This window comes from Notechis scutatus, chromosome 2, assembly GCF_049901735.1.
Source record: "Notechis scutatus isolate UNSWTSFEM ecotype Mainland chromosome 2, rNotScu1.2, whole genome shotgun sequence".
Taxonomy (NCBI): Eukaryota; Metazoa; Chordata; class Lepidosauria; order Squamata; family Elapidae; genus Notechis; species Notechis scutatus.
Window position 1 is genome coordinate 36111859 of NC_142010.1, and position 9193 is coordinate 36121051.

Below are 9193 nucleotides of genomic sequence, written 5' to 3' on the forward strand. Positions count from 1 at the left end.
TCATTTTGTAAAAAAACAGTACTTAGCATAAGCACTAACTCTCTCTATGTCTCTCTGTGACTCTCTCTGCCTCTCTCTCTCTCTTTCTCTCTGTCTCTCTCTCTGTCTCTGCCTCTCTCTTTGTCTCTCTCTCTCTGTCTCTCTCTGTCTCTCTCTGTCTCTCTCTGTCTCTCTCTCTCTCTCTCTCTCTCTCTCTCTCTGTCCCTGTCCCTGTCTCTCTGTCTCTCTGTCTCTCTGTCTCTCTGTCTCTACAAAACCCATTTCAAAGGAACTACACCTAGTAAACATTATCCACACCTCAATACACTTTGACTACTGCCATATCCTGTAAGCAGACCTACCCTTGAAATATATTCTGAGACTGCAAATGATGAAATATGTGCTAGCAAGGCTACTTATGGGGATCATGTGATGCTTCTTCTGAAGATCAGAATTAGCTTCTAGTGGCCTTCAGAATATTGGTATTGACCCATTAGTTCACATAGCACTCACTGGAAGCTTCTCCAAGATCAGGAAAGGTTTCTGTTGTGTTCAGAATATTGGTATTGACCCATAAAGCTCTTAATGCCTTTGGGATTAACCATCCATAGATCTGCCTTTCCTGCTATGAATTTTCCTGGATACTAAAATCCGCAGGAGAAGAGGCCTTCATTTCAAAAGTGAAGATCATCTTTCAATTAGGAACTTGTCTATGTGGTATGCGGGGAAAGTTTGCCTGGCTTCTAGGTTGTAGAAGATCTAATTTGTCGCTGTTAATGTTGTTTTAATTTATTTTTGTTTTTCTTTTCATTTGGATTTTTTATTTTATTTAATAAGTTGGATGTGTTTGTCATAGCTCCAAACCTTGATGCTTAAAACAGAAACACAATAAAGGAAAAATAAAAAAAAAGACAAAATTTATTAGGTCAGTTTTGGGAGCACATAAATGTCAACAGCTCCATTTATGATTAATAACTTAATTGTGAACCTTCGCATCTGCATGAAAGGGGTGTGTGTGACCAGAGTGAGGGAAAAAGAGGGATGGTGTCTTGATCTGATTATTATGTTAACTTATATCTTCGGAGAGTTACTGGTTTCATTTAGTCACATTCCTTTGATCGGATGCACCAAAACCCTCTGCTGGAGTGAAAATAACACCCCAACCATCCTTCTGTCCCTCTGCACAGGACCACTGGTGATATTAAAGAAGGGATGTTTGTGTATTTCCCCAGGGGGGTCGGTAGCCACCCTCAAAGGCCAAGCGCTCTCTCTAGGGAAAAGCTGAGGACTCCCATTTTTGTACACTCCTTTCCCTGATGACTAATTGGGTTACCTCTCCCCTCCTCTCCCCCCCCCCCCCCCTTGCCTGCTCACATTTTGAACTGCCGACGCTTTCCTGCCCATGCTCAGCCTGCTTCCCCGGGGTTTTCCCCCCTCCCTTCTCTCTGATGCTGCGGGGAGGAGGGAGAACCCCCTGGCTGCTGGCTGGCTGGTTGGCACACGCCGAGTGGCAGCAATGCTCAACCCTGCCCGCCTTTAAAAGGCAGCTTCGGCGGGTGTGGAAAGCAGGGCAGTTTGAGCAGGTGAGGCAATTCGGGGCTGCTGGTTACCGTCAAAGGGAGGAGGGGAGGGGGGGCGTCGTGTCCCTTTAAGAGATGCGAGACTTTCACCGAACCGGGGATATATTAAAACAGACAATCGGCACCGGGTATTGCCAGGCTGGGCTTTAGCCTACGGTACATGGTCTGCTTTTACTCAGGCGCGGAGTACCTTGGAGAGCGAGCGATTGAGCGATTGTCATTCCACGGCCGCCGCTCTTCCAGCAGAAGTGTCCGGGGAAGCCACGAATTATCTCCAGATCGCTCCAAAGGTCCAGCATCAAGCAGAAGGGCGACGAGCGGCTCGGGAGAGCGATTGAAAGGTGAAAATGACGGGGATTTTCCGTCTCACCATCCTTGGCTACTTTTATGACAGCCTGTGAGAGACCCGGAGCAGAGAAAAGCCAGCTTAGATGTCTTTCTAACAGTTGGACGGAGGAATCCGGCCAGCGAGACTGTGGTGGGGCGCGGGAGAGAGAGAGAGAGACAGACGCCGATCAGCCCATCCGAGACGCCTGGGGTTGCCTTGGTCTTCAGGAGAAGACATCCCAAGGAAGAGGAGAGAGAGAAAAGAAAAGACCATTCTTTTGCTTGCCCCGGGGGCCGAAGCGGATTTCTATCGCCTCCCACCCCGACACTGTGGTCCATCCAAATGGATTTGAAAAAGTGTTAAATCTTTCCAATGTATGCTTCCAGAGCGCTCTGCTTTGGCTTGCAGTACTCAGGTAAGGCAACCTTTCCCAGACTTCAAGACGCAGCCGAGCGCAAACAGGGGAAGAGCTCCCCCGTTAGCTTGGGAGGATTTCGGTGGAGTAGGAGAAACAAGCATCGGGCAGGTTTGGGAGGAGCCGAGGGAGGGAGAAGGCGAAGCGTTCCTCAGGAAAGGCAAAGAACTGGGGCGATTTCCAGAAAATAAAAGTTCATTAAAATGACGAGCTTCCCCCACACCCCCGTCTCCTCTCAAGATGGATGTTAGGAGGCTGAAACTGGAAGTGGGGGTAGATAAGGGAGGGGGGGGAAAAGGGGATTTAAATCCATGCGGAATCCATGCGGTTCAAAGATCATAGTAAGGTGAGAGAGGGGTTCAGAAGCTCTTTATGTTCCTCCTTCCCACCCCTTTCCCATTCTTCTTTTGCTCACGGCTTAGCTGGTGAAAAATAAAAATTAAAAATAAAAAAGTTCAGGTTGAATTAAGGCACTTGAAGGATGGAAGTCTCAGCTGAGGCTCGTCCTTTTCTTCTTGGATGTTTGTTGATGTCGTAAGCGAACCCCTCCCTTGCAAAGCAGGGAGGAAGACCGCTCTCTAAATCGATCTGGTTCTGCATGGGTTTGGATATGTGACGACTGTAGGATCGCAGGGTGCTTTGTTCTTGGGGGGAGGTGGGTAAAGAAGGAAGCAGAGAGAGAGAGAGAGAGGGTGATGGGTCTTTCATTTGGAGTGAAGTGAAAGTCAGAGAGAGAGAGAGGGGGGAGGGAGAGGGAGAGAGAGAGAGAGAGAGAGAAAGAGAGAGAAAGAAAGAAAGAAAGAAAGAAAGAAAGAAAGAAAGAAAGAAAGAAAGAAAGAAAGAAAGAAAGAAAGAAAGAAAGAAAGAAAGAAAGAAAGAAAGAAAGAAAGAAAGAGCTGTGAAGCTATAAAGTAAACTGCTGTTTACTTGGGCAAGTATATTAGATAGGCAGAGAAGGTGATTTAAATGGCAGCTGCTGGAGACAATAATCTCTTGCCATTTTGCAAGATTAAGTGTCTCCTTTAAAAAGTTGGCCTTGATCTGTCCTCTTTCGGACCCACAGCCATTTCCGGACATCATTGTTAAATGATGCTTGAAATAGTTAATTGCAAAAACATAGTTACATCCCGGCTTGACATTGACACACTGCAGTGGATCAGAGGGTGCTTCTTTTCTGCTTGACCAAAAACAAACAAACAAACGAAAAACCCAGAAGGGTGATTCTTTCTCAAACACCCCTCCCTCCACTTTCTCATTTTAGCCTTAGTCTTAACTGCCTCCAAATTAACCCTGAGAATCCAAGGAGGTTTCTCGGAGTCTGGAAGTCTTGTCTCCCCCTCGTCTTCAAAACAAAAAAAACCCCCCGATGCTCTGCTGATTGGGTTATTAGAAAGAAAATGCCATCTTGTCATTGGCTGACTAAGGGGTCTGCCCGTGGTTTGATTAATTTGGCAATGTGAAAAGCAACAGAAGGAGTTGCTCGAAATGCTGGACGGTGCACGGAATAACCAACCCTTGGCAGGCATCGAAAGCATTGCAGAGAGGCAGTGGGAACTTTATTTTATTTATTTATTTATTTTTATTTGTCAATCGCTTACAAGATAATAGGTATAAGTATATACATAGTTATCAATACATGAAATGGGTACATATAAGAAAAATAAAAGAAAAAATAGGACAGGGACGGTAGGCACGTTGGTGCGCTTATGCACGCCCCCTACAGACCTCTTAGGAAAGGGGTGAGGTCAATAGTAGACAGTCTAAGGTTAAAGTTTTTGGGGTTTGGGTAAAAACCTTTATGAGATGCATACACTTTTACATAGAGGCCATCTGAACCACGCAATCATCAATGCAACAGAAATGAAATCAAGGGTTCACAAACCAGGCCTTGACAAAGAAGGATCTTCCATTTTGAGGGGGATAAGCGCATGTTCCCCAATGTTCATTCAGACTAAGGCTCTTTTCTGTTAATTGCCAAAGGGCACACAAATGAGTTTTTCTGTTAGGTGAATTTAGATAAAATACAAGGCTGGAGAAAGGTGGCGGCTTGGTTTGGCTAAAATGGGGGAAGGAAGCATATGTTTCTGAGAAACCCGTTACTTTGCTCGGCAGACCAGATGATAATAAAATTTTAATGGCTTGAGAGTTGAGCCTGGTGCAGTTAAGTATGATACTGAAAGGTATCAGAATTCCCAAACTGGCCAGGAAGATTATATGCAATAACTTTCAGCTGTACAGCCAGTATTTTATGAAGCTCTGAGATTGTACTTTGATGTATGCAAATGGAAGAGTTAGTGCTATAATAAGCAATCCTCAATAGCAGAAAGGATGTTGTAGGAGTGATACTCCCATTTCCTGTTCAACAGAATATAACAAGGAGAAAAATAGCCTCAGATGGACCCCTTGTGCTGCTTCTTGTTGCTGTGTGGAATAACTGTTGAAAATGAGAGTTATCCTTTCAGACAGTTGACTGTCAACTGTGCATATCCACAACAGAAACCAAAGGAAGTATTAGTGTCACTTACAGTGGACTATTGAAAACCTAGAGGTATAAACTGCTGCAAAGTATAAATGGCATGGTTAAAAAAAAAAAAAAACAACAAGGCATGAATGTCTAATCTTCTGCCTTCAAATGTGCCCTCCAGAGGACCAGCACATCAGTGTGACTTTTGTAATTCAAACCAAACTCATCAGCTGCAGCTTGGCTTCTACTAGCCCTGGGCTTCTTTTACAAATAAATTTCATTTATGCTCCTGAATTATTTAAAGTTGGCGTAGAAGCCGGTCTCAAGGTCTCTTGAATATGCTCTTTGATATGTGAAAACCACAGCCTAGATGAAAGATAGGAAAGAACTAATAGACCTGAAAGGAACTTAGAAGGTGATCCTACTTGGTGGGAATGCTAACTCTTGCCTTGCCTTTTCTTCAGAGAATGGCCATGGTGTCTGCAATGTCCTGGGTCCTGTATTTGTGGATAAGTGCCTGTGCTGTACTGCTCTGCCAAGGGTCCCTTCATCAAACATTTCAGCAGCATCAGCATCTGCCCAGACCAGGTAAGATTATTCACAGTGGATACTGCTAGAGATGCCAGAATAGGCCTGTGAGTATGTATGATGTGCAATCAGCTCACATTTAAAAATCTGATAACGTAAGCACCTCAATGCTTGCTTGTCTGGAAAGGGAATACAACACTTATTTAGGTTGTGTATTTGTGTCTTTTCCCCCCCTCTCTCTGTGGCTTCTTTTTCCCACTTTACATTGGAAGCTCACTATGGGTAACTCATACCGTTTGCAATTCAGTCTTTGCTTAATGCACTGTGATATATGTGGGGGTGGATAGAAAATTAACCTTATTAAAAATCACAGGGTACAGGACTTAAAGTATAGCTTTTGTTGACTGGGGAATGAGCAACTGAGGCATTAGATCCCTGTATTAAAACCAAATATCCGCAAAGAGACCAGTGCCTAAATTGTGGGTCTGGAAATGGTACGAAAAACCAAGGAGAAAACAATATCTTTCCTAATGGGTATATTTTAACACCTTGGAAGACCTGTGAGAAAAATGTCAGAGAAAATATAAGCATATATTATACATGATATGCATATTCTTAGTTCTATTTGTACCATTTGGACTTACACTCTGGTAAGTGAGTCTATAGTTGCAGCTTAAGCCATCTTTTGGAGACCCTTTGCTTTAATTCCCATGCTGTGAAAGTATTAGTTCTATCAAAATGATGGCACAGAGTGTGAACAACAGTAAGCCATTGCCTGAATTTGTCACAGATGGTGATTTATGGTCATTTAGTGAGAAGTATTTCTAAAGGTGCTTGGAGGTTGAAGGAAGGAAAAGGATATTTGTGTTGGAAATAGAAATTGATTAAGGTAAGATTGAGTTTAAGGCATTTCATTACAACACTATTCCTCAAGTGGAGATCAGCTACGCAATATTTCAAGACTGACGGTTTGTTTGGGACTTGTTTCATGGCTTATGATTCAGGGAATGATCAATCATAATGATCAATTATGAACTATGTAAGACCATTCTATTGGAAATTTGGCTTTGGAAAGAAGGCTTTTGGAAAACAAAATGATGATGTTGGCGCTTGTTTGTTTGGTCTTTGTTGTTCCAAGATGAAATGACACGATACCATTTTAAAATGTACTCTCAAAGATCATATCTAAATGGATGAGAATGGATGGATGAAAGCATGAGTTCATACAATGTGGACTGAGAATTTAATGTAGGATTCAACTTCAGACTTCACTGAATCTCCAATCCAAAATGAAATAGTCTGAGGAAGAATGACTAACAATAATTCATAAGAACAATAGAAAAATGATTGATTGAAAACTTTTCCTAGATAAGCTCAAAAATGACAAGTTGCACTTGAGCACCCATTTTCTCTATTGAAACAGTACTAGTACAGCCATAATTTTAACATAGGAGAAAATCTCAATGAATTGCATTTGATGTATTCCATTTTAAGCTTTAAACATTGATTGTTCATGTATGACTTTCTACCTCTAATGATGAAAATGACAATTATTAGAACTGTTTAGATGTTTTTCTTCTGAAAGAACATCAAAAGAAGTATATCTACCTATAGATACAGAAAAGTGTTCTCTGTTATATGGCATTGACGATGACACAATGGATTAGCAAGTCCATAAATTTAAAAAAAAACAGTGACAAGGAAAATGAGGTCTCGTTTTTGCACAATCAGGTGAAACAAGAGAAAGAGAGAAAAAAATGAGGGATAGATATTCCTGTGGATTGGAGTATTCGCCTAAGCTTGAAAAATTGCCTCCTTTATTGAAGTAGAAGAGAATGGCATAGAATGCATACAGAATGTTGAAGAAATGGGAAATATGACATGTCTTTCACAGGGGCTGTGATATAGATAGAGTGAAGATTTTACAACTGTCTCCTCACCTGCTTAGGAACAGCAGAGCTGTTCCTCTTGTGAGACTATGAAGCAGTCAGCCTGCACCCTACATGAGTAAGATTGATGGTGTTCTGATCCAAGGCAACCAATTTCAGTCTCTCAAGAAATAATCCACTACTCTGACAGATGAGTGGAATTTGACAGAAATGCTCATGATGGTTTCACATTGCTATAAGTCTGCAGAGGGCAAGGCTTTGAGGAACCTCTAGAAAGATACAGCTGCATGTTTTGTTTTGTTTTAGAAGGTTCTGCTGGCATAATGTGGAAATTGTGCACGCAGACACATACACATTGGTGATCTGACTGGATAATGCATGTGGGAGATATACCCAGCAACCAATGAAAATATGCTAATATGAAAACGAACAGAGGTTTTTAACATATTCAACTTGGTCTCCAAGCATTTTCTATTTTTCAGACAGATATTATTAGGAATTCATCATTTACCACTTTGACTTAGCTACTGTTTAAGGAAGATTGAAACATTGCAGCAAGATAGGGGGAAGGAATTAAAAATTAGACAAGTTGGATAAATAGATAATTTTTCTAACGCATGACTGTTGTTTTATGAGACTTTGCTGTTTTTAATAGAAAAAAACCTTAATTGATTGTCAACTATGTCTCCTCCTCCATCATCATGAGCTACAATATTTCATTGCTAGTTTATAATCATTGTCAAGGTCCCTAATTTATAAGAAACAAGAAGCCCTTCCAAACAATCGAATTTGGGACTATCAAAGTGCAAAGAAATGCAAGAAGACAACTTGTCTTCTGCATCCTTGCCTCTGTAAATTAAAGATCAGTGTGTAGCATGTTAAATATCATCAGACGTAAACAACTTCTATTGTTCTTGAACTGAACTGTAAATGAGATTCATAAACATGGGTTAACTTTTATTTTTTTTTAAAAAAAAGAAACCCTGAAAGGTTAGTATAGCAAAATTAGAGCACAATGTTCACTTGTTTTAATTAAATTGTATTGGCGCAAAGACATGTAGGCATGCTTGATAGTTTCTACTTCTGCTCTCAAAAAACAAGCTTATCTGTGGGGTTTTCATGATGAAACACCTGCTGTTTCAATTCCATGGCTCCCCTGTAGTGGTTTTGTGTGTCCTCTTTAGCACCTGGCTTTCTGTTGGATCTATCCAATCTTTCTCTTCAATCCTGAGTCCATTGAATTGGAAACAAAAAAGTACTTAAAGGGAATAAAAAAAGAAAAAGAAATTGGAAGGGTCACCACAGGCATTGTTTTCTTGGTTTGCTTAGCACATGCTAGCTTCAAATATCTGTAATGCAGTTTTGATGTACAACGTCCACTGCAAAAAGTAGCAATTAATCTTTTTTGCTTTCATTTTGTTACCAATGTGAAAATGACAACATGACAGTTAATTACCAACCTCAGCACTTGCAGGCTGCACTTGCACAGTACATTCACTCATGAGTATCTGAAATTTGCCCATTTTGCTTGATTTTCTGAGTTCACAGAACATACCAACACTCAAAGAAATCGTACAAACTGCTTTCAGAATACATGCTTAGCTAAAATGTCTTTTTAGTGCCCAGTGAAAAAACAAACCGGGGTGGTGGTGGTGGTAGATTGGCTTCTTGTTTTGAAAGTAGGAGACTTCTATCACAGCTTCTCTTGTTCTACAGAATTCCTTAGGCACGTACAAAGTGGCTAAATGTGTATGGAGATTCTCGGTCATCCAGGTCATGGTTGTCCCTAAAGAGAAGCTTCTTCTGCTCTTCTTGGATGAAAAGCTAAACATCTTCAAAGAAAAACAAGAAAGTCCAGTTGCCTCTTGAAAAAGCACCTTTGGTACAAGGTGGCTATTGTTATAAGGTTACTTCATATGCAGAACAACATATTGACTACTTCAGGGGTGTCAAACTCAAGGATGTGGTTAGATCTGGCCCACAGGTCTACACTGGAAACAGCGAAGGACT

The 9193-nt window shown here is 41.4% G+C and overlaps 1 non-coding gene across 1 annotated transcript; it reads left to right on the forward strand.

Moving 5' to 3' along the window:
- The first annotated feature begins 1371 nt into the window (after window positions 1-1371).
- TAFA1 (TAFA chemokine like family member 1) lies at window positions 1372-8985 on the forward strand. The gene is made up of 3 exons (XR_015747273.1): window positions 1372-2302; window positions 5231-5354; window positions 8900-8985. It is a non-coding gene; the product is annotated as a TAFA chemokine like family member 1 (transcript).
- Window positions 8986-9193: the final 208 nt, after the last annotated feature.